The sequence below is a fragment of the Ambystoma mexicanum genome, chromosome 6q (assembly GCF_040938575.1).
Source record: "Ambystoma mexicanum isolate Mex_15411 chromosome 6q, UKY_AmexF1_1, whole genome shotgun sequence".
Taxonomy (NCBI): Eukaryota; Metazoa; Chordata; class Amphibia; order Caudata; family Ambystomatidae; genus Ambystoma; species Ambystoma mexicanum.
In genome coordinates, this window is record NC_090937.1 from 1,090,019,642 (window position 1) to 1,090,046,931 (window position 27,290).

The window sequence follows — 27,290 nt, forward strand, 5'->3', positions numbered from 1 at the left end:
CTTGCATTATAATTCCTGATATCTCCACAAGTGGTCTAAATACGTTGTGCTTCATTACAAGTTTGGCGATCTGGAAATAAGAGTACTGGTAACAACGTACCGTCACCCTTAGCGGACCTCCAAATTAAGAGTCTGCCAGTAGGGGAATGGAACTGCTAGTAGGCCTTAACTGCAGGGAGTTCAGGCCCCTACCAGCAGGCTTTTCACTGAAGCACCGGCACCGTGCCAGTGTTTAAGGTTTCCAATTCCCATGAGAATGGGAATAACCATTCTGTCACCGCCTATGATATCCCTGTGTTATGGGATGTCAGGCGGCGGAAACAGTGGTACGTGGTTGACATAGTCCACCACCTACCGGTAGGTTTTATCACCGACCCCGTAATGAAGCCCATTCTCTTTAAACCAGTGGGGGGGGGCCCTGCTGCATCATGGGAGGGTGGGGGGCTGCATATCTTTCTGAAGTCAGGGTGCATGCACTCTGACTTCAGAAAGAAATGTTCCTTTTGAATCTCGGGATGGAGGTGCTCCAGCTTTACCACTGCGCATGTCAGGAACCAGGAACGAACCAGAAAGCTGGGGTTCTCCCTGCTTCCTGGTTTCTGTTGGTTACTGGAGCCAGAGGCCTGCCTGGAGAGGAGTCCCTTGGCAGCGACAGATTCAGGAAACAGCAGGTAAGAAAAAGATAATGTATGTGTGCAGACGAGGGTGTTACATATTTCCGATGTGCATTTGTATGTATGTATGTATGCTTGTGTGCATGCAAGGGTGTGTTAGGTATTATGTAATGTGTTTGAATGAGGGATTTTATGATCTAGGGGTGGCTGGGTAAGCATGTGAATAAGCATGTGTATGGTGTATGGATGTAAGAGTGAATAAGCAAGTTAATGGTGTGTGTAAATGAGAGAGTGAATATTGTGTGAATTCGTTTGCGATGGGCCTGCCACCAAGGAGGAGTTAATTTTGGCAGGTAAGTGTTGGGAGCTGGAGCATGGGCGTTCGCTCGTATTACAGCATTTTCAATAGGAATCCGTCATTCAGGAAGCAAGCATGATATGTCTTTTTACGTGGCTAGAATGGCATTTTGGTGCATCGGGTCTAGCTATTTGTTACTGTGGCATGGCATGTTTTACTGGGAATTTATGAAAAAGCAAGCATTATATGTTTTATTATATGGCTAGACTGGCATTTTAATGTAACAATTCTAGCTATTTCCTACTGTGGCATGGCATTTTGTTCTAGGCATCTATGGTAAAGTATGCATGATACATCATGAAAATGTGTTGGGAAATGCTCCTGTGAACTGCTGGTGAATTGCATCTTTACGATTTTTGAATTAACCTAAAAAAACAATTACAAACTGTGTGGATTTTTATGCATTTTTTCACAGAAAGTGTGCTGTATATACCACCATTTGAACCCATTATTCAAAAGAATGTCTTGGGGGGACCCCCCACTCCTTCTGAGCCCATTTGTCGATTTGGACTCCCTTGCTATGCTAGGTCACTCTAGCATATTTGCTGGAAATGTTTACCCCCTTCAAATTAAAATAATTCACCAGATGCCATGGGGTGACAGACTGCTTGGTGGGTGAATGGGTATGAATGTGTGCATGGAAGGCTGGGGTACAGGAAAATAGCATTGGGGCATGGACATTTTCTAACATGTTAACTGGTATTCTTGGCCAAAGCCAATTTGATTAATGTTATTAGGAGATTTTGGGGTGGGGGGTTTATGGCACAATGGGACAGGAAGACTGGGCGTTTTCTTTCTGTGGCATGGCATTTTTTACTCGCATAAGGGGCAAGGCCAATATGATGTGTGTTCTTACATGGGAAGGGTGGGGGCATTTGGTAGTCAGCAAGTAAATGTTTTCTTACTGTAGCATTGCATGTTTTACTGGTGTTAGGTCAATGTCAACATGATGAGTGTTGTTACGTGGTGGGAGGAGACATTTGTGCAGCCAAAAAAGGAAATGGCTTCATACTGTAGCATGTTTTAATGACTGCGTTGAGGGCAACGCCAACATTAAGAGTATTCTTTCATGACAGTGCAGGGGTTGGGCAAGCATTTGTGCAGCAGCAGTAGCATGTTTTCTTCCTGTGACTGGAGATTTTTATTGCCATTAAGGGCAAGGGCAACAAAAGAATGTTCCTACATGGGGATAACGGTATGTACTGGAAGAGACAGCATGAACATGTTTTGTAATGGTATCCTTACTGTGTGAAATATTACACAGCGCACAGAGTTGGCTGGTACAATTGGGTGTCAGGACTCAGGAGCCAAGCACAGCCCCTTTATGTATATGTTAGGTGAAAGATTTAAGGTTTAATTAAAAAACATCAATTTTTTACCTATGCCGTGCCCCTGTAGCGCCATGATCATCATGCGCATTGCGCATTACGCATGCGTGGTGGTCCCTGCCAGCCCATGCTTAGTTGCCGAGCTTCGGAAGGGGGGTGTCTCATCATGGCTTGCACGGGTGCTCACCCCATTGTGTGTGACACCACTGCTTCAAGCTGTCTTCTTTGTGAATGCTGCTGTTTATGGGGGCAGCGCGCTACAATGGTTGAAGGTGTTGCTGTCTATCTCTGCGCCCTCGTTTCTTTTCCGTGGCTGTGCTGGTATGTTTCTGTCATCATTAGCCCCTCCCATGTCGCTTCCTATCGACCGACTCCGTATTTAATTGCCCATGAAAATGTGCAGGGTTCGCTCGCTTTTGGGGTCAAGTGCCCTGCTCCTATCTGTCAAGAAGCCTGAGTCGGTCAGAAACACATTGGCGCTTGTTTGTGCTTGTGGTACTTTAAGATTCAACTTTCAATTAACGTCTCTGTAGATTTGTCGATCGTTTCCACAGCAGTATTTGGAGTCGGTGCTCCAGTCCCAGGACATTCCTCTGGAGGCCGTTTAGGAACTGCATTAAACCCTACTTCGAGTAACCTGATCTGTAAGTGTGCTCTTGTGTGATTCAATATGGCGGCGACCAGACATCTAAAGTTGATTCAAAACGCACGGAGACTGCAACTCTATATATTAGCCAATAAGAAATTATCAAATTTAGTCAGACAAAGGAAGGGTAGAAAAAATTAGAAGCATTCGAAAACAGATTTGAATGTTTAAACTAAGTTTCAAAAAAAGAGCCAACCTCTAAAAATAACCAGGAGGAAGAGATCAGGTGATTGGATAGGTGTAGGCGGTAAGCTCGTTTTAATATTTAAAAACAAACATTTGTCAACGGCAGGAATGACCTATGGTTTACTGGAAAGCAGGGGCATGGCTAACGGTGGGCAACGGTTTAGGGGTGGGGGAATTGGTGCTTCCCGAATCCTATGTTGTTTGGTATATGTATAGCGCCTACTGCCATTGTTATGGCTTCGAAGCACTCTGGGGTGGAAGCCCCCCCCCCCCCCCGGAAAACGAAAGTCTGGGCAAACATGGAAATAAAAGAGCATTCCATTGCATGGAAATAGTAATTGGAAATAGGTGACTAGTTGAAACATTATAAAAATCATGCAGAACATTGTATTTTGGCGCAGAGAGGACTGCTATGTCAGTGACTAAGTGACAGCTGGACCGAATAATGCAATAGCATGACTATAAGGGGGTAGCATGAATTAGATGGAGGATGGGGTTGCCTATAGGGCAGCACAGGGGAAAGCTATTCAAACATAGCATTAACAAAACAAATGCACCTGGAAAAGCAATACTACCAGATTACATTTCCCAACTTAAAAGCGATAAAAAGCATAAGCCTTTTATATTTTAAACTTCATTTTCAAACCTGAGTGTATCTCATTTTCATACAAGAGAAGACCAGGAAACTTGAAAGAAAGAATAAAAAAGTGGCAGTGGCTCAAATGTTTAATGTGGGCCTGGAGGAGGCCGCCTGGGTCTATTGTTTGAGGGTCTGGAAGGGATGCAAAACCCCAAGGCAGGTTCTGCACCATACAGTCGATGCTTGTAATATTGGAATGGTACAAAGAGGAGGAACATTAAATGTTTGAAGATCGGCTGCTGCGTGCTTTGCATGATAGCCAATCAAATATTGAGCAAGGCAGCTGTTTTCTTCTTTTACAATAAAACGTGCTTGAGTTACACATGGGCGTCATAACATGGGTTGTCTGTCGTGTGTTTTACTTGTGTGTACTTTTCCTTAATATGCTTTTGGTCGACTTTATTTCGGTATACGTTTGTGTTTGTGCGGGGGTAGGAGGGTATAGAGGGTGAGTGGATGGAGGTGTGGGTTGGAGGGTGGGGGGGGGGGGCTTGTGGAGATCCCCCAAGGAAAATAAAATCACCCAAAAGCACATCGAGGAAATGTGCACAAATAAAGTGCAGACGAGTAAAACATATAGTCAGTCGATCATAAATTGTAAAACAAGAGCATGCATCCAGCCCTTAGTTGCATTAGATGCCATGTATTGCCATCAGATGTGCAGCTACTCATTTGACATGCAACACTGCAGAGCGATGGATGGCAGGCTTTGCATCAATCATAACATTGTCATTGCACCGGGCAACCCATCAACCCACCATTTCCTTGCCTATATTGCCAATTTGGAAGGGGCAAACCACATGCAAATCGGGCCTCATGCTACTTACCCGATAAGGGGCAATGCAGACTTAACTGCCAGTTCCCATCCCTTTTGTAGGAGACCACAAGAAATAGCAGACATATTTTGGCCTCATTGAGCCAAAATATGGTGAATCTTAGCAACAGCAAATATATTTCGTCCTCATTGGGCATCACCAATGGGGTGCATCTCAGCAGCGGCAGACATGTTTTGTCCTCCTCATTGGGCATCACCAATGAGGTGCATCTTAGCAGCGGCAGACCTGTCTCGTCCTCATTGAGCATCACCAATGAGGTGCATCTTAGCAGCAGCAGACAGGCTTTGTCCTCATGGGCATCACCAATGAGGTACATCTTAGCAGCGGCAAACATGTTTTGGCTTAATTGGGCATCACCAATGAGGTGCATCTTATCAGCTGTAGACATGTTTCGTCTTCATTGGGCATTACCAATGAGATGCATCTTAGCAGCGGCAGACATGTCTCATCCTCATTGGGCATCACCAATGAGGTGTATTTTAGCAGCAGCAGACATGTTTCGGCTTAATTTGCATCACTGATGAGGTACATCTTAGCAGCGGCAGACATGTTTTGGCTTAATTGGGCATCACCAATGAGGTGTATCTTAGCAGCGGCAGACATGTCTCATCCTCATTGGGCATCACCAATGAGGTGTATTTTAGCAGCAGCAGACATCTTTCGTTCTCATTGGGCATTACCAATGAGGTACATCTTAGCAGCGGCAAACATGTTTTGGCTTAATTGGGCATCACCAATGAGGTGCATCTTATCAGCTGTAGACATGTTTCGTCCTCATGGGCATCACCAATGAGGTGCATCTTAGCAGTGGCATACATGTTTCGTCTTCATTGGGCATTACCAATGAGGTGATTCTTAGCAGCGGCAGACATGTCTTAGCTTGATTGGACATCACCAATGAGGTGCATCTTAGCAGCGGCAGACATGTTTTGGCTTAATTGGGCATCACCAATGAGGTGTATCTTAGCAGCGGCAGACATGTCTCATCCTCATTGGGCATCACCAATGAGGTACATCTTAGCAGCGGCAGACATGTTTTGGCTTAATTGGGCATCATCAATGAGGTACATCTTAGCAGCGGCAAACATGTTTTGGCTTAATTGGGCATCACCAATGAGGTGCATCTTATCAGCTGTAGACATGTTTCGTCCTCATGGGCATCACCAATGAGGTGCATCTTAGCAGTGGCATACATGTTTCGTCTTCATTGGGCATTACCAATGAGGTGATTCTTAGCAGCGGCAGACATGTCTTAGCTTGATTGGACATCACCAATGAGGTGCATCTTAGCAGCGGCAGACATGTTTCGGCTTAATTTGCATCACCAATGAGGTGCATCTTAGCAGCTGCAGACATGTTTCAGCTTAATTGGGCATCACCAATTAGGTGCATCTTAGCAGCAGCAGACAGGCTTTGTCCTCATGGGCATCACCAATGAGGTGCATCTTAGCAGCGGCAGACATGTTTCGGCTTCATTGGGCATTACCAATGTCGTGCATCTTAGCAGTGACAGACATGTTTCAGCTTCATTGGGCATTACCAATGTCGTGCATCTTAGCAGTGACAGACATGTTTCAGCTTCATTGGGCATCACCAATGAGGTGCATCTTAGCAGCGGCAGACATGTTTCGGCTTCATTGGCATCACCAATGTCGTGCATCTTAGCAGTGACAGACATGTTTCAGCTTCATTGGGCATCACCAATGAGGTGCATCTTAGCAGCGGCAAACATGTCTCGTCCTCATTGGGCATCCCCAATGAGGTGCATTTCAGCAGCGGCAGACATGTTTTGTCCTCATTGGGCATCACCAAAGTGGTGCAATCTTAGCAGCCACAGACATGTTTCGGCTTCATTCGCATCACCAATGAGGTGCATCTTAGCAGCGGCAGACATGTTTCATCCTCATGGGCATCACCAATGAGGTGCATCTTAGCAGCAGCAGACATGTCTCGTCCTCATTGGGCATCACCAATGAGGTACATCTTAGCAGCGGCAAACATGTTTTGGCTTAATTGGGCATCACCAATGAGGTGCATCTTATCAGCTGTAGACATGTTTCGTCCTCATGGGCATCACCAATGAGGTGCATCTTAGCAGTGGCATACATGTTTCGTCTTCATTGGGCATTACCAATGAGGTGCATCTTAGCAGCGGCAGACATGTCTCATCCTCATTGGGCATCACCAATGAGGTGCATCTTAGCGGCAGCAGACATGTTTCGGCTTAATTTGCATCACCGATGAGGTACATTTTAGCAGCGGCAGACATGTTTTGGCTTAATTGGGCATCACCAATCAGGTGCATCTTATCAGCTGTAGACATGTTTCGTCCTCATGGGCATCACCAATGAGGTGCATCTTAGCAGCAGCAGACATGTTTTGGCTTAATTGGGCATCACCAATGAGGTGCATCTTATCAGCTGTAGACATGTTTCGTCCTCATGGGCATCACCAATGAGGTGCATCTTATCAGCTGTAGACATGTTTCGTCCTCATGGGCATCACCAATGAGGTGCATCTTAGCAGCAGCAGACATGTCTCATCCTCATTGGGCATCACCAATGAGGTGCATCTTAGCGGCAGCAGACATGTTTCGGCTTAATTTGCATCACCGATGAGGTACATCTTAGCAGCGGCAGACATGTTTTGCCTTAATTGGGCATCACCAATCAGGTGCATCTTATCAGCTGTAGATATGTTTCGTCCTCATGGGCATCACCAATGAGGTGCATCTTAGCAGTGGCAGACATGTTTCATCCTCATTGGGCATCACCAATGAGGTGTATTTTAGCAGCAGCTGACATGTTTCGGCTTCATTGGCATCACCAATTAGGTGCATCTTAGCAGTGGCAGACATGTCTCATCCTCATTGGGCATCACCAATGAGGTGTATTTTAGCAGCAGCAGACATGTTTCGGCTTCATTGGCATCACCAATGAGGTGCATCTTAGCAGCGGCAGACATGCCTCATCCTCATTGGGCATCACCAATGAGGTGTATTTTAGCAGCAGCAGACATCTTTCGTTCTCATTGGGCATCACCAATGAGGTACATCTTAGCAGCGGCAAACATGTTTTGGCTTAATTGGGCATCACCAATGAGGTGCATCTTATCAGCTGTAGACATGTTTCGTCCTAATGGGCATCACCAATGAGGTGCATCTTAGCAGCAGCAGACAGGCTTTGTCCTCATGGGCATCACCAATGAGGTGCATCTTAGCAGCGGCAGACGTGTTTCAGCTTCATTGGGCATTACCAATGTCGTGCATCTTAGCAGTGACAGACATGTTTCAGCTTCATTGGGCATTACCAATGTGGTGCATCTTAGCAGCGGCAGACGTGTTTCAGCTTCATTGGGCATTACCAATGTCGTGCATCTTAGCAGCGGCAGACATGTTTTGTCCTCCTCATTGGGCATCACCAATGAGGTGCATCTTAGCAGCGGCAGACATGTTTCGGCTTCATTGGCATCACCAATGTCGTGCATCTTAGCAGTGACAGACATGTTTCAGCTTCATTGGGCATCACCAATGAGGTGCATCTTAGCAGCGGCAGACATGTCTCGTCCTCATTGGGCATCCCCAATGAGGTGCATTTCAGCAGCGGCAGACATGTTTCGGCTTCATTGACATCACCAATGAGGTGCATTTTAGCAGCAGCAGACATGTTTCATCCTCATGGGCATCACCAATGAGGTGCATTTTAGCAGCAGCAGACATGTCTCGTCCTCATTGGGCATCACCAATGAGGTGCATCTTAGCAGCAGCAGACGTGTTTCGTCCTCATGGGCATCACCAATGAGGTGCATTTTAGCAGCGGCAGACATGTTTCAGCTTCATTGTGCATCAACGATGAGGTGCATCTTAGCAGCGGCAGACATGTTTCGTGCTCATGGGCATCACCAATGAGGTGTATCTTAGCAGCGGCAGTATTGTTTCGGCTTCATTGGCATCACCAATGTGGTGCATGTTAGCAGCGGAAGACATGTTTCGACTTCATTGGCATCACCAACGAGGTGCATATTAGCAGCGGAAGACATGTTTCGACTTCATTGGCATCACCAATGAGACTGCATTTTAGCAGCGGCAGACATGTTTCATCCTCATGGGCCTCAGTAATGAGGTGCATCTTAACAGCGCCACAGATGTTTTGGCTTCATTGGGCATCACCAATGAGGTGCATCTTAGCAGAGGCACACATGTTTCGACTTCATTGGGCATCACCAGTGAGGTGAATTTCCTAGACTAGGCACAGGAGGCTTGGGACCCACATGGAGTTACTTATGGAACGCTGCTCTGCACTGGCCTTGTTCTGGGCAACCCTTTTTGTTGGCATTTCGGATGGGGGAAAACATATGCAAATCAGGCTTTGCCTCCCGCCAAAAGAGGCAGTCGAGCCCAAGCTTCAGAGTTACATCCCTTCTTCGCGAGACCAAGGGCAACCCCAAACATTTTTCGGCAGGTTGGAATGAGGTTTTGCTACACAGGTGCACCTTCTGGACTTCATGTCTGGAAACACCGTTGCCATTTAGGGTGACTTATGCAACACTGAAGAGTGGCAGTTAAAAGTTTTGGATTAATCATATGCACTCATTTAGGGATGGCCTCGTCAATTGACCTAACAGTAAAATACAACCTCAGAATCGAGGGTAAGCATTTCTGTTTGGAAATCCTTTCCGCTGCCTGATATCCCGGGCCGCCGGAAGTTGTAATGTCCCGGTGGCACCGGGATATCAGGTGGAAGAACGGTGTTACGAGTTTGGCGGCAACCCGCCTGTAGCACCGGTGAATTACCGCCAAACTCGTAATGAGGCCCATTGGCTTGCCTCTTCACAAAGGATGAAGAATGGATTTGCTACCATTTTGTTTAGCTCCCAAACCTCCCATGTATGGGCCAGGTGCATATAAGGAAAACATGTACCCAAATGGGAATGGGAATCGCATGTGTGCCCCTCCCTCAACCTGGCTAGTTCACTGGCACACATAATTACTCAATCTTAATAGTACATTCTGCAGGACACATCCTCAGCAACTGACTCTGCTGCCCCTCCCCTGCCTTTGTAGACTGTACTTGCTCAGGAGTGTTCAATGAAGCTCATCACAGGGCATGGTAACCTTTCCTGGAGCTTTAATGCTCCCAAGGAAAGCTGTGCACATTGTACAGGTATCTTCCACACAGCCGGTCCCCTTCGTGTACACCACAATGCACACTAGCTCCTAACAGCTTTTTTTCAGATACATTCTACAGGAGGCAAATCCCACTGTATCACAGTGTAGCCTACAGTGACCTGTGGGGGTATTTGGGTTCTCTGCTACCCTAGGCCCAAATAAGTGCATGCACCCTCACCTTTGCTCCACCTCTGCCAAATTCTGCACCTTCACCAGATTCCGCCCGTTCAACAAACTCTGTCCGCATTGTCCAAACTACGCCCCTTCACCTCCATTTTGTACCCTGTTTTGGGTCCATGAAATTATAAGGACGTTTTTAAGGTTGCAGGGATTAGAAAGTTATTGCTTCCTCTCTGTTAATTCAACCCTGTCATCTTCTATGTTATGTTAGCTGAAAGAGAGTTTTCAGATGTCTGCTGCCCAAGATTTGGAGAAGGCAGGGTGTTCCACAGTTCAGTTCGCTAGAGGTAATTGTTACGGCTAAATGTCTACTTTTGGTTAAGTCCGAAAACAATCTTTTAGAGGAAGTGATAAGAACATAAGCTGCCTGCCAACTGAACACAAGTGAGAGAAGGTTGGAACGAGGAATTTTGGTTTCAATGCTAATATCTGCTTCCTCTCACAAATGTCGTGCTGTCGCTCTATGAGAAGCACCCAGACAGGGCTGTAATAATAATGCAACATAACTACATTTCCACATCCGGTCTTGTCAAATGGTAAAGTTTACATATGAAATATATGCAAGTGGTACATTCACATCTAATAGAAATGTTGAATAAAAAGAAGTCAACCACTGTCTCATGGTTACATCTCTTGTCATGATGCCTACCTCCAAGGAGCCAGGTCCGACCCAGCAACCCCAGAGGCAGGCATCATTCCCCCCAGGGAAGTGCCAGCGGGCCCAAGCTGGGGCCCTTTGGACACAGTCCTGGCGCCTTAGGCGCCAGGCTCATGTTGGACCCCTGTCCTGGCGCCTTAGGCGCCAGGCTCATAAAGCTAGACATGTGTTCAAGTGTTTTAATGTGCACTTACCTGATGCAGACCATGCTGCTACATCCAGGCCCTCTTGAGGCCTGAATGGAACTACTTTACCTGTGGGTCTACTTTCCACCTGGGTGTGGTCGGGGAAGGATACATACCTGATCGGTGGAAGGATACATGCCTGGAACTTCTTCCAAAGCTATTTAAACCACGCCCGATCAGCAACTCACGCTTCGCGTTGTTCTGCTCCTCGCAGCTGGACGCTCACCGTGTCAGCTCCTGCATCTGGACTTCAGCCACGCCTGTCAGCATCCTGGGTCACCTGCTAAAAGAGAATTGGAGAGAAAGAAGACCTTACCTGCTAAAGCTGCATCACGGAGACTTCACACCGACGATCCTGAAAGGGAAGACATCATTTTAAAAGCATTTCACTTCGATCGCTGCAGCGCTGCATTTCACTCACCTTTCCTGGGCACCTCCATCTTCAGCAGCGATCATCCGGATCCGCAGCCACTTCCCAGAGCCTAAAGAGAAAAAGACAAGAACACAAGGTGAGAGAAGGTAGGGAATAGGAAAGCTCAGTTTCCTTCTAAGACTTACCTGTTGGGTCATTCCCATTTCATTTCGGGTCCTGCCGCTTCCTGGCATTCCGGACCCCGGCCCCTATGGGGAAAAAAGACAAAGACATTGAATGAGCGAATGCAAAGACATTACCCGAACGCTCATCCAGAACTTACCTGTCATTTACTGGAACTGCACGTTTCACTTCGGGTCGGCGCCATATCTCCGGCATTCCGAACCCCGGCCCTAAGGGGAAAAAAGACATAAGCGATTAGCGCTTGCTGCAATAAGACAATGAACATTATTATAAGGCTTGAACTTTTGAACTTGCTACAGAACTCTTACAGCGCCTTACCTGAATAGTCAAGCTTATTTGAACTCCCATCAAACCTCAATCCAGTGAAGTAACTGGGTTTCAACGCGCCCCTGCATCAGAAGAAGGATGGAGAACTCATCCTTCCAGACCCTAAGGTGAGACTTCACGGGGAATCGAGGAAGGGAATCGTGGAGGGCTGGAAGGGAGTGGGAGGCTTGAGCATTATTCCGTCAGTAGGTAATACTCCCTTTTCACGCACAGGGGAATATTCCTGCGAGCCAGTGAGTCCATCTTCAGAGTCCTGCGCTTCACCATAGAAGAAGCATCAGCACTCGAAGCCAGACCTGCGCCTCTGTGGGAATCAGGTGAGCGTGACAGAACGCGAAGCCTACCCATAATTTCCCACCCGGGCGCTGTGGAGACTTCCGAGACAGATCAGCTGGCCCAGCTTTTGGGGGAATTACGGGCAGAAGTGCACTCAGCCCGCCAGGAGACTAACGCTCTCAAAAGAGAACTGATCCTATCTAAGGAAAGAACAGATGACCTGGCCAAAAGGTTATTGCAGGCCCAGGCAGGGCACACTCCTTTACCTAATTCCGGAGATACTTCCACATCAATGGGTTTGAATAACCCGGTACAAATCAATCTACCTGGACACATGCCTTTGGCCCCGCCTGAACGTTTTGCGGGGGATCCCAAGAAATATGCCGTCTTTATGAACCAATGTCGTTTACACTTTCTATGCAGACCCGGGGCCTTCCCTAACGACCAGACCAAGGTAGCCTTTATACTATCTTACCTCAGTGGCAGTGCTTCCGATTGGTCTATTCCATTGGTAAATCAGGATGATCCCATTCTCCAGAATTTTCAGGGTTTCCAGGCCAGCATGGAAAGATTGTTTGCTCGACACTCTCAAGGACAGGCCCTTGATAACAAACTGCTATCCTTACGACAAGGTAATCAGGATCTTCTGTCCTACGTTGCCACATTTAATAGACTGGTTGTGGAAACTGGATGGCCAGAAAACAAAAGGATCACATTGTTTCATCGAGGCCTGCGCGGAGAGCTTAAGGATGTTCTAGCTCAGATAGTAGATCCACCCCAGGTCTGCGCAGACTACATAGACTTGGTGGTTCAACTTGATCACTTACTTCAAAATAGAAAAGCAGATCGGTTCAAGTACGAAACCCGAGTGCCGATCAAAACCCACGCTAACTCCAAGAGTACCGACGTATCCGAACCTATGCAAATCAGCGGTGTTAAAGGACCATTAACACAGAAGGAACGAGAGAGAAGGCGGCAAATGCAACTTTGCCTGTATTGCGGGACTTCCTGTCACTTTCTTCGAAATTGTCCGGTTAAACCACCGAAGAAGGTGGTTGGAGCCACTGATAACGATTTATTGACACCTGATTCGCGAAACGACCTAGCCCGACAAGCGTAGGGGTCCGCTTGCCGAGCTTGAAAACAAACTTTTTGACCTCGCATTTTGTCATTCCAATGGTGTTAGTGGACCCAAAACAGCCTCAGCTGTTGCATGCTATAAAAGCATACATCGACAGTGGAGCTATTGGAAATTACATAGACCGTGAATTGGCTTCCAGGATTAAGCTCCCTCTCCGCCCGAAAGTAACCCAAGATGTCATTACTACAGTAGATGGAACCGAAATTGCCTCAGGGCCTGTAACGCATTCCACTGTTGAAATGACACTGGTGGGTCAGGATGGACATCGGGAAGCAATCGTGTTTGATGTGATCAAGGCCCCACAATTTCAAGTAATTCTTGGAATTCCTTGGTTAGAAACACATAATCCCAGAATCGACTGGCGAGCAAAGAAGATAAGTTTTCCTGATTGTGAACCAACTTGTTACCCAAGAAATCCAGTTATGGGTCTAGCCTCAGCAACTTCCACCCCTGTACAGCTACCGTCTGAATACCAAGAATTCCAAGACGTTTTTCAGAAGGAACAGGCTAACACGTTACCTCCCCATCGGTCTTACGATTGCCAAATCGATCTGGTACCCAATGCTCAACTACCTTGTAGTAGGATTTATGCTCTTACGGAACCTGAGAACCTACATTTGCGTCAGTATTTAGATCAGTACCTAGCCAATGGTTTTATTCGCCCGTCCAAGTCTCCTGTCTCTTTAGCTCTGTTCTTTGTGCCGAAAAAAGAGGGCGACCTTAGAACATGTATAGACTATCGCGCCCTAAATCAAATAACGATTAAGAATCGTTATCCTCTGCACCTGATCCCTGAGCTTATCGACCAGGTGAAAGACGCGTGTGTGTACACCAAGTTAGATCTCCGAGGAGCTTATCACCTGGTGCGTATAAAAGAAGGCGACGAGTGGAAGACTGCATTCCGCACCAAATTTGGGCTCTTCGAATATCAGGTGATGCCCTTCGGTTTGTGCAATGCACCTGCCGCCTTTCAGTACTTTATGAATGATGTTCTTCGGGAACTTATCGACGTCTGTGTCATTGTTTATATTGATGACATCCTGGTGTACTCCTCTTCAGAATCCGATCACAGAAAACATGTTAGGGCAGTTCTTGAGAAATTGCGCCAGCACAGACTATTTGCAAAGCTCGAAAAATGCGTTTTTCATACCACAGAAGTGGAGTTTCTCGGATTTATCCTGACACATCAAGGAGTCTGAATGGACTCGCGAAAGGTGGACGCCATCCTCAAATGTCCATCTCCTAGCTCGGTGAAGGGAGTTCAGAGCATGCTCGGCTTTGCCAATTTCTATCGAAGATTCATCCCGGAATTTTCCCGAACAGTCCAACCCATCACAGCTCTCCTAAAGAAAAACAAACGCTTTGAATGGACTCTTGAGGCCGAACAAGCCTTTCAGGACCTGAAAACCAAATTCACCTCTGCACCTATATTGAAGCATCCGCACCCAGATCTCCCTTACATTATGGAACCCGACGCATCCAGTTCGGCCATGGGAGCTGTCCTGTCGCAAAGAGACCCAGAAACTAACCAACTACACCCTGTGGGCTTTTGGTCCAGGAAATGTTCTCCTCCTGAAATCAACTACGCAATTACCGACAAAGAGTTACTGGCTATTAAATCTGCTTTCAAGGCTTGGCGTCACTACCTTCTCGGGGCAAGACACACCATCACCGTAATTACGGACCACAGAAATGTACAGTATTTAAAGACGACCAAGGCTCAATCTTCACGACAACTCCGATGGGCTCTATTCTTTGCGGAATTTGATTTTGTAATTACCTATCGCCCTGGCTGCAAGAATGGTAAAGCGGACACCTTATCCCGGATTGGCATGGAAGAACCCAATTCGAGTTTAGAACCTGTGCCAATCATACCAGAACAAAGAATCTTAGGCCTAACTTCATTGCAAACTATTGAGGACATCCAAACGCAAGTAAAACAACTTCTAGACTCTTCAGCCTTACTGGAATGGAGTCAAAAGGGTCCTCATTACACCGTTAAGGATGATTTACCCTACTTCCAGGAGCGGTTGTTTCTGCCAAGTAAAGAATTGCAAGAACTTGTTATTGCCCATCACCATGAATCATTAATGGAAGGACACCCTGGTATCGCTAAAACGGAGGAAAAAATCAAACGCCACTTCTGGTGGCCTTCTTGGAGAAAAGACATAAAGTCTTTTTTATTGTCTTGCGGATTTGCGTCCAAAACAAGGGTCAAAAGAAAAGGCCAGCTGGCCTACTTCAACCCTTGGATATTCCACCGGAACCATGGCACACCTTGTCAATGGACTTTATAACTGACCTGCCTCCTTGTGCTGGTTACAACACTATCCTTGTAATTGTGGATCTATTCTCCAAAATGGCCCACTTTATCCCTTTAAAAGGTTTGCCTTCAGCTTCCACCTTGGCCAAGGAATTTCTGGAGAATATAGTTCGCATACATGGTTTTCCTTCCATATTAGTCTCGGATCGTGGAAGTCAATTTATCTCCCATTTTTGGAAGAAATGTTGCCAACTAGCACAAATAGATGTGCGGTTATCCACCAGCCACCATCCCCAGACCGACGGACAAACCGAGAGAACCAATCAGCATCTCGAGCAATATCTTCGGTGCATGTTACACCAATCCGAGTTAAATTGGAAAGACATCCTTTGGATCGCAGAATATGCATACAACAATTCAGTGCATTCTGGAACCGGACAGACTCCTTTTTATACTTTGTATGGTCACCATCCTCGGACCTCTGACCTAGATCCACCTCTGACCCTGGAAATGCCCGCAGTAAATCATCTGCATTCCACAATAACCAGAGCCTTCAAAGAAGCTGCAACTCATTTACAGCAAGCCAAGAAAAAGTCTAAAGAAAATGCTGATTTGCACCGAAGTAAAACTCCTCCTTATCAAGTAGGAGACCAGGTATGGCTAGCAACGAAACATTTACCCCTCAAGGGCCCGCAAACCTTCAATCCCAGATTCATAGGACCTTATCCCATCAAGGATATAATCAATCCCGTGGCCTTTAAACTGGATTTACCATCTAACATGCGTATTCATCCAGTTTTTCATGCATCACTTTTGAAGCCAGTACAACCAGGGACCTGACTGTCCAAGCCTCCAGACCCAGTTCAAATTGAAGGGGAATTAGAATTCGAAGTTAAAGACATTTTAGACTCCAAGGTGTTAAAGTCAAAACTCTTCTATCTTGTTGACTGGAAGGCATATGGACCTCAGGAGAGATCGTGGGAGCCTAGTAACCATGTTCACGCACCTCAATTAATACAAAGGTTCCACCGGAGATTTCCGAACAAGCCAAAACCCCCGGAGGGAACAACCTTGGGAGGGGCCTTGAGGGGGGGTACTGTCATGATGCCTACCTCCAAGGAGCCAGGTCCGACCCAGCAACCCCAGAGGCAGGCATCATTCCCCCCAGGGAAGTGCCAGCGGGCCCAAGCTGGGGCCCTTTAGACACAGTCCTGGCGCCTTAGGCGCCAGGCTCATGTTGGACCCCTGTCCTGGCGCCTTAGGCGCCAGGCTCATAAAGATAGACATGTGTTCAAGTGTTTTAATGTGCACTTACCTAATGCAGACCATGCTGCTCATCCAGGCCCTCTTGAGGCCTGAATGGAACTACTTTACCTGTGGGACTACTTTCCACCTGGGTGTGGTCGGGGAAGGATACATACCTGATCTGTGGAAGGATACATGCCTGGAACTTCTACCAAAGCTATTTAAACCACGCCCGATCAGCAACTCACGCTTCGCGTTGTTCTGCTCCTCGCAGCTGGACGCTCACCGTGTCAGCTCCTGCATCTGGACTTCAGCCACGCCTGTCAGCATCCTGGGTCACCTGCTTAGAGAGAATTGGAGAGAAAGAAGACCTTACCTGCTAAAGCTGCATCACGGAGACTTCACACCGACGATCCTGAAAGGGAAGACATCATTTTAAAAGCATTTCGCTTCAATCGCTGCAGCGCTGCATTTCACTCACCTTTCCTGGGCACCTCCATCTTCAGCAGCGATCATCCGGATCCGCAGCCACTTCCCAGAGCCTAGAGAGAAAAAGACAAGAACACAAGGTGAGAGAAGGAAGGGAATAGGAAAAGCTCAGTTTCCTTCTAAGACTTACCTGTTGGGTCATTCCCATTTCATTTCGGGTCCTGCCGCTTCCTGGCATTCCGGACCCCGGCCCCTATTGGGAAAAAAGACAAAGACATTGAATGAGCGAATGAAAAGACATTACCCGAACGCTCATCCAGAACTTACCTGTCATTTACTGGAACTGCACGTTTCACTTCGGGTCGGCGCCATAACCCCGGCCCCTAAGGGGAAAAAAGACATAAGCGATTAGCGCTTGCTGCAATAAGACAATGAACATTATTATAAGGCTTGAACTTTTGAACTTGCTACAGAACTCTTACAGCGCCTTACCTGAATAGTCAAGCTTATTTGAACTCCCATCAAACCTCAATCCAGTGAAGTAACTGGGTTTCAACGCGCCCCTGCATCAGAAGAAGGATGGAGAACTCATCCTTCCAGACCCTAAGGTGAGACTTCACGGGGAATCGAGGAAGGGAATCGTGGAGGGCTGGAAGGGAGTGGGAGGCTTGAGCATTATTCCGTCAGTAGGTAATACTCCCTTTTCACGCACAGGGGAATATTCCTGCGAGCCAGTGAGTCCATCTTCAGAGTCCTGCGCTTCACCATAGAAGAAGCATCAGCACTCGAAGCCAGACCTGCGCCTCTGTGGGAATCAGGTGAGCGTGACAGAACGCGAAGCCTACCCATAATTTCCCACCCGGGCGCTGTGGAGACTTCCGAGACAGATCAGCTGGCCCAGCTTTTGGGGGAATTACGGGCAGAAGTGCACTCAGCCCGCCAGGAGACTAACGCTCTCAAAAGAGAACTGATCCTATCTAAGGAAAGAACAGATGACCTGGCCAAAAGGTTATTGCAGGCCCAGGCAGGGCACACTCCTTTACCTAATTCCGGAGATACTTCCACATCAATGGGTTTGAATAACCCGGTACAAATCAATCTACCTGGACACATGCCTTTGGCCCCGCCTGAACGTTTTGCGGGGGATCCCAAGAAATATGCCGTCTTTATGAACCAATGTCGTTTACACTTTCTATGCAGACCCGGGGCCTTCCCTAACGACCAGACCAAGGTAGCCTTTATACTATCTTACCTCAGTGGCAGTGCTTCCGATTGGTCTATTCCATTGGTAAATCAGGATGATCCCATTCTCCAGAATTTTCAGGGTTTCCAGGCCAGCATGGAAAGATTGTTTGCTCGACACTCTCAAGGACAGGCCCTTGATAACAAACTGCTATCCTTACGACAAGGTAATCAGGATCTTCTGTCCTACGTTGCCACATTTAATAGACTGGTTGTGGAAACTGGATGGCCAGAAAACAAAAGGATCACATTGTTTCATCGAGGCCTGCGCAGAGAGCTTAAGGATGTTCTAGCTCAGATAGTAGATCCACCCCAGGTCTGCGCAGACTACATAGACTTGGTGGTTCAACTTGATCACTTACTTCAAAATAGAAAAGCAGATCGGTTCAAGTACGAAACCCGAGTGCCGATCAAAACCCACGCTAACTCCAAGAGTACCGACGTATCCGAACCTATGCAAATCAGCGGTGTTAAAGGACCATTAACACAGAAGGAACGAGAGAGAAGGCGGCAAATGCAACTTTGCCTGTATTGCGGGACTTCCTGTCACTTTCTTCGAAATTGTCCGGTTAAACCACCGAAGAAGGTGGTTGGAGCCACTGATAACGATTTATTGACACCTGATTCGCGAAACGACCTAGCCCGACAAGCGTAGGGGTCCGCTTGCCGAGCTTGAAAACAAACTTTTTGACCTCGCATTTTGTCATTCCAATGGTGTTAGTGGACCCAAAACAGCCTCAGCTGTTGCATGCTATAAAAGCATACATCGACAGTGGAGCTATTGGAAATTACATAGACCGTGAATTGGCTTCCAGGATTAAGCTCCCTCTCCGCCCGAAAGTAACCCAAGATGTCATTACTACAGTAGATGGAACCGAAATTGCCTCAGGGCCTGTAACGCATTCCACTGTTGAAATGACACTGGTGGGTCAGGATGGACATCGGGAAGCAATCGTGTTTGATGTGATCAAGGCCCCACAATTTCAAGTAATTCTTGGAATTCCTTGGTTAGAAACACATAATCCCAGAATCGACTGGCGAGCAAAGAAGATAAGTTTTCCTGATTGTGAACCAACTTGTTACCCAAGAAATCCAGTTATGGGTCTAGCCTCAGCAACTTCCACCCCTGTACAGCTACCGTCTGAATACCAAGAATTCCAAGACGTTTTTCAGAAGGAACAGGCTAACACGTTACCTCCCCATCGGTCTTACGATTGCCAAATCGATCTGGTACCCAATGCTCAACTACCTTGTAGTAGGATTTATGCTCTTACGGAACCTGAGAACCTACATTTGCGTCAGTATTTAGATCAGTACCTAGCCAATGGTTTTATTCGCCCGTCCAAGTCTCCTGTCTCTTTAGCTCTGTTCTTTGTGCCGAAAAAAGAGGGCGACCTTAGAACATGTATAGACTATCGCGCCCTAAATCAAATAACGATTAAGAATCGTTATCCTCTGCACCTGATCCCTGAGCTTATCGACCAGGTGAAAGACGCGTGTGTGTACACCAAGTTAGATCTCCGAGGAGCTTATCACCTGGTGCGTATAAAAGAAGGCGACGAGTGGAAGACTGCATTCCGCACCAAATTTGGGCTCTTCGAATATCAGGTGATGCCCTTCGGTTTGTGCAATGCACCTGCCGCCTTTCAGTACTTTATGAATGATGTTCTTCGGGAACTTATCGACGTCTGTGTCATTGTTTATATTGATGACATCCTGGTGTACTCCTCTTCAGAATCCGATCACAGAAAACATGTTAGGGCAGTTCTTGAGAAATTGCGCCAGCACAGACTATTTGCAAAGCTCGAAAAATGCGTTTTTCATACCACAGAAGTGGAGTTTCTCGGATTTATCCTGACACATCAAGGAGTCTGAATGGACTCGCGAAAGGTGGACGCCATCCTCAAATGTCCATCTCCTAGCTCGGTGAAGGGAGTTCAGAGCATGCTCGGCTTCGCCAATTTCTATCGAAGATTCATCCCGGAATTTTCCCGAACAGTCCAACCCATCACAGCTCTCCTAAAGAAAAACAAACGCTTTGAATGGACTCTTGAGGCCGAACAAGCCTTTCAGGACCTGAAAACCAAATTCACCTCTGCACCTATATTGAAGCATCCGCACCCAGATCTCCCTTACATTGTGGAAACCGACGCATCCAGTTCGGCCATGGGAGCTGTCCTGTCGCAAAGAGACCCAGAAACTAACCAACTACACCCTGTGGGCTTTTGGTCCAGGAAATGTTCTCCTCCTGAAATCAACTACGCAATTACCGACAAAGAGTTACTGGCTATTAAATCTGCTTTCAAGGCTTGGCGTCACTACCTTCTCGGGGCAAGACACACCATCACCGTAATTACGGACCACAGAAATTTACAGTATTTAAAGACGACCAAGGCTCAATCTTCACGACAACTCCGATGGGCTCTATTCTTTGCGGAATTTGATTTTGTAATTACCTATCGCCCTGGCTGCAAGAATGGTAAAGCGGACACCTTATCCCGGATTGGCATGGAAGAACCCAATTCGAGTTTAGAACCTGTGCCAATCATACCAGAACAAAGAATCTTAGGCCTAACTTCATTGCAAACTATTGAGGACATCCAAACGCAAGTAGAACAACTTCTAGACTCTTCAGCCTTACTGGAATGGAGTCAAAAGGGTCCTCATTACACCGTTAAGGATGATTTACCCTACTTCCAGGAGCGGTTGTTTCTGCCAAGTAAAGAATTGCAAGAACTTGTTATTGCCCATCACCATGAATCATTAATGGAAGGACACCCTGGTATCGCTAAAACGGAGGAAAAAATCAAACGCCACTTCTGGTGGCCTTCTTGGAGAAAAGACATAAAGTCTTTTTTATTGTCTTGCGGATTTGCGTCCAAAACAAGGGTCAAAAGAAAAGGCCAGCTGGCCTACTTCAACCCTTGGATATTCCACCGGAACCATGGCACACCTTGTCAATGGACTTTATAACTGACCTGCCTCCTTGTGCTGGTTACAACACTATCCTTGTAATTGTGGATCTATTCTCCAAAATGGCCCACTTTATCCCTTTAAAAGGTTTGCCTTCAGCTTCCACCTTGGCCAAGGAATTTCTGGAGAATATAGTTCGCATACATGGTTTTCCTTCCATATTAGTCTCGGATCGTGGAAGTCAATTTATCTCCCATTTTTGGAAGAAATGTTGCCAACTAGCACAAATAGATGTGCGGTTATCCACCAGCCACCATCCCCAGACCGACGGACAAACCGAGAGAACCAATCAGCATCTCGAGCAATATCTTCGGTGCATGTTACACCAATCCGAGTTAAATTGGAAAGACATCCTTTGGATCGCAGAATATGCATACAACAATTCAGTGCATTCTGGAACCGGACAGACTCCTTTTTATACTTTGTATGGTCACCATCCTCGGACCTCTGACCTAGATCCACCTCTGACCCTGGAAATGCCCGCAGTAAATCATCTGCATTCCACAATAACCAGAGCCTTCAAAGAAGCTGCAACTCATTTACAGCAAGCCAAGAAAAAGTCTAAAGAAAATGCTGATTTGCACCGAAGTAAAACTCCTCCTTATCAAGTAGGAGACCAGGTATGGCTAGCAACGAAACATTTACCCCTCAAGGGCCCGCAAACCTTCAATCCCAGATTCATAGGACCTTATCCCATCAAGGATATAATCAATCCCGTGGCCTTTAAACTGGATTTACCATCTAACATGCGTATTCATCCAGTTTTTCATGCATCACTTTTGAAGCCAGTACAACCAGGGACCTGACTGTCCAAGCCTCCAGACCCAGTTCAAATTGAAGGGGAATTAGAATTCGAAGTTAAAGACATTTTAGACTCCAAGGTGTTAAAGTCAAAACTCTTCTATCTTGTTGACTGGAAGGCATATGGACCTCAGGAGAGATCGTGGGAGCCTAGTAACCATGTTCACGCACCTCAATTAATACAAAGGTTCCACCGGAGATTTCCGAACAAGCCAAAACCCCCGGAGGGAACAACCTTGGGAGGGGCCTTGAGGGGGGGTACTGTCATGATGCCTACCTCCAAGGAGCCAGGTCCGACCCAGCAACCCCAGAGGCAGGCATCATTCCCCCCAGGGAAGTGCCAGCGGGCCCAAGCTGGGGCCCTTTAGACACAGTCCTGGCGCCTTAGGCGCCAGGCTCATGTTGGACCCCTGTCCTGGCGCCTTTGGCGCCAGGCTCATAAAGATAGACATGTGTTCAAGTGTTTTAATGTGCACTTACCTAATGCAGACCATGCTGCTCATCCAGGCCCTCTTGAGGCCTGAATGGAACTACTTTACCTGTGGGACTACTTTCCACCTGGGTGTGGTCGGGGAAGGATACATACCTGATCTGTGGAAGGATACATGCCTGGAACTTCTACCAAAGCTATTTAAACCACGCCCGATCAGCAACTCACGCTTCGCGTTGTTCTGCTCCTCGCAGCTGGACGCTCACCGTGTCAGCTCCTGCATCTGGACTTCAGCCACGCCTGTCAGCATCCTGGGTCACCTGCTAAGAGAGAATTGGAGAGAAAGAAGACCTTACCTGCTAAAGCTGCATCACGGAGACTTCACACCGACGATCCTGAAAGGGAAGACATCATTTTAAAAGCATTTCGCTTCAATCGCTGCAGCGCTGCATTTCACTCACCTTTCCTGGGCACCTCCATCTTCAGCAGCGATCATCCGGATCCGCAGCCACTTCCCAGAGCCTAGAGAGAAAAAGACAAGAACACAAGGTGAGAGAAGGAAGGGAATAGGAAAAGCTCAGTTTCCTTCTAAGACTTACCTGTTGGGTCATTCCCATTTCATTTCGGGTCCTGCCACTTCCTGGCATTCCGGACCCCGGCCCCTATTGGGAAAAAAGACAAAGACATTGAATGAGCGAATGAAAAGACATTACCCGAACGCTCATCCAGAACTTACCTGTCATTTACTGGAACTGCACGTTTCACTTCGGGTCGGCGCCATAACCCCGGCCCCTAAGGGGAAAAAAGACATAAGCGATTAGCGCTTGCTGCAATAAGACAATGAACATTATTATAAGGCTTGAACTTTTGAACTTGCTACAGAACTCTTACAGCGCCTTACCTGAATAGTCAAGCTTATTTGAACTCCCATCAAACCTCAATCCAGTGAAGTAACTGGGTTTCAACGCGCCCCTGCATCAGAAGCAGGATGGAGAACTCATCCTTCCAGACCCTAAGGTGAGACTTCACGGGGAATCGATGAAGGGAAACGTGGAGGGCTGGAAGGGAGTGGGAGGCTTGAGCATTATTCCGTCAGTAGGTAATACTCCCTTTTCACGCACAGGGGAATATTCCTGCGAGCCAGTGAGTCCATCTTCAGAGTCCTGCGCTTCACCATAGAAGAAGCATCAGCACTCGAAGCCAGACCTGCGCCTCCGTGGGAATCAGGTGAGCGTGACATCTCTGGTGTTAGCAGGGGGCAAAATGGAAATAAGGCAGGTTACCTGCTGCAACCGATGTACCTCCAATCCCTTGGGCAGGAACACCATTGAAATATGGCAACATCACAAGTGAAGTTTGTAAACTCTACCTGGGCATGAACACCTAAGGAGAGTAAAGAGAGTTGGAGAAGGTTTTTGGAATCTTTGGCGGTGCATTCTCACGGTGGAGTTATGGATAAGGGCAACTCTAAACATTCATGTGTGGGAAGCAACAACATTCCTCGTAGGCGGAATTAGCGCCCCCACACACCTTGGAATATGGCGCTAATTCCGCCATCCACCAAGGCGGACCCGGTAAGGTACCGGCGGCAGCCATGGCGCTAATAGCGCCATGGCTTACCGCCTTCCGTGTAATGAGGCCCATAGTGTTTTCCCCCCCTAGGGGTTTTGAGGAGAATCCATCCTGTCATAACCTTAACCTTTCCATCCCTTATCAACATCAAATGCAGGCCCAACAAGGTGATCTGGTGCTCAGGGGTTGGAGACAGGTAAGAGGTGGGTCAAGTGTTAAAATAAGTGAAATAAAACCATATTGTTGTGCTCATCTAGACCTGTCTCCCAATAAGTGCGTGGCACAATCCCCTTGCTACAGCTGTCTGTGGTGGAAAGAAAGTGGGAGGAAAGGCAGGGGGTGGGAATAGGATAGAAAGGAAACATACTACCAACTGAAAGGAAAGGAGAGGGTCATGGGAAAGGGTACATAAATGTACCGTCTGAGAAAAGCAATGGAAAAAATCCAGCATAGGACGTAACAAGTATGGAGTTGTGCTGAAACCATAATATGCACATGATGTCGAAAATTAGGGTGTGGGAGAGCAAAGGATGTAAATAAGAGGTGCAAAGCTAAGGTGCTAAATTGTAATATGTTTGATTGACTGATTAGGTTCATTTGCATAGGGGGCTGCCAGTGACTCAACGACTCAGCTTCAAATCTCTCTGCCTCGTTCACCGTGCACTTCATGGACATGGGGCTGAATATCTTTGGGACAAATGTGTCCGTTATCTCCCAAGCAGTGAGCTTTGCTCGTGGTCTGCCTGCTTGCTCTCGGTCCCCACTTTTTGGCGCACCAGAGTGGGAGGCCGGGCCTTTTCTGTGGCCGTGGCTCAACTTTGGAATGCTTTACCGCTGCCACTGAGGAGTGTTACCAATCACTTGGAATTTAAACGCTCCTTGAAGACCTTTTTCTTCTAGCCTGTGGTAATTGGTCTGCCCTGTAATGTTCTAGTGCCAAGATACCCCTGGGTGATAGGGCGCTCTATAAGCATTGTTAACATAACATAACATAGTGCATCATTACTCTCAAGGGGTCTGTGCGTACTGGGGCCTACCTACCTAGAAAAATAAAAACAGTTTTACACATGATCTGAATTAAGGGAGCATGTTTGCAGAGCAAACTGTGAAAGAGAGAGGATTCCAAATTTTTGCAGCTTGAACCACAAAATGTCTACTTCCCTTTGTGGTTAACTTGGAAGGAAGTGGGGAGCTCAACAAAGGGGCACCAGTCGATAAAGAACGGGAAGGGATGTAGAGCTCTACTTTGTCTAGAAGGCAGGTCGAGGTTAGTTTATATATAAAGGTATAAGTCTTTTGAACCGTGGACCAGTGGAGGAAGTCTCTAGCTGCCGATACATGGTTGGTCTTATGGGGTCTGGAAATTATGTGACCAGCTGCACTCTCAGTCCCTTGGGGTTTTGGAAAGAAGGCGACCCTGGGTGAGACCGCAATAGAGGGAATTGCAATAATTTATCCTTGAGTTAGTGGCAGCACATATGACTACCACAATGTGTTTGTAAGAAAACCCATGTAAGTTGCCCCAGTTGGAAAAAAACAACTACTTACCATTGGGATCACTTGGGGGGACAAGAGTCATATTTTCATAGAAATAGAAGACCATGAGCCACTTTATTGACATTCTACATCACTGCATGGGGATCAGCGAGATTGTCCTCATCTGCTTCAAGTCAACCAAAGGGTTTCCTCCAGATCACCAACCCTAGCCATCACCTGTGGAGTTCTGCAAGGACCCATCCTTTTCCCTGTGATTGTCAACCTTTACATGGAACCGCTCTGAACCCTCCTGGCTCCACACAATATCCACATCCACAAATATGCAGATGATGATATGCAGCTCTACTTCAAAATATCCTCCATCAAAGACATCCATTGACTGAAGGCCTGCCTCACAATTATCCAGACCTGGATGTCCAATGCTTACCTGAAGCTCAACCACTCCAAGACCAAATTCCTACTGCTAACCAACAACACTGAACACCCTGACATCCAGAGCTGGCTCTCCACTATGATCCTCAAGGCGTTTACACAGCTGACCACCTGTGCCAAGTCCCTTGGGTTTGATATCAACAAACACCTTTCCATCAAACAGCACATGGCAAGGATGGCACAAACGACTTGGTATCAACTTTATCTCCTTTGGAAAATCAAGCCCTTCATCCCGGAAAACACTCCCTGACCCAGGTAAGATATTGTATGTTGATTACGACCATGGACTTATCCCAATGGAAACATAGAACGCAACTCACAGAACTGCACTATTGTTAAAAGATGCCAGCCCAAACGGCGGCTGGCCAAAACTTGTACTGCACTCTGCTGCTCTCGAGCTAGGTCCGCACTTTAAACAATATATTTAAAATAATAAAAAATCAAATCTGTCATGTAGCCAGGGAACCTGGGAACGTATAGAAATGTCTTTGTTGTGAGGAGAGCACTTGGGATTTGATGTAAATTGCTGTCCAGTTGTGGATGAACTTAATCACAGCAAGGTAATTTGTTTCTTATGAGGGGAGACTTTGACATATGTTGCCATACCCCGGTGGTGGCACTCACAAATATGTACGCATGCTCCTCCCCAAAAACGCAGAAAAGGGGGTCTTTTTCCACTTGAAATTGAGGAGATGTTGTTCCTCGATTTTCAAGGGAACGGGTGCCATTGTTTTCTCCCTCTCTGTGTTTTTGGTGCTTATGTGCAGGGATACAAGTCATCCTTCTGGTCCTGAAGTCGATCAACAGGAATGAAATCCAACAAAGTCTTGTGAAAGAGCTAAAAGGTGACCTCTTCCAGCCAGTACACGTGAGTGAACCCACCCCGCTATTAGAGCAGGGTCCCTGAGGCGCTACATCCATAGATAAGTAGACAGGTGCAAGGATGTGGTCAAACGTGGTCGAGCTGAGGGACATGTATCCAAGTATGTTTAAAACAATCAATTGTCTGAAAAGATTGGGTGGTGTGATATGCGCTTGACATTAAATTCCATTTCAGCAACCTCACTCGTAAAAGTGTAGAATAGAGACGTGCCCCTACCCCACTCTGTGGTGAGGGGTTCCCACCTGGCTGGCTGATGAAAAGAAGTCAGGGTACATTTTCTATAAACAGAAATGCCATAAGACGTGATTTTGTACAGCGCTCTGCCCGGGCTGTGAGTCCGCTGACTGCCTCTTGTTGTCAACTATGTTCCCGATCTGATCACTTGAGATAATGCATGCTATGTTCCAATCCCTGCAGTGAGGATG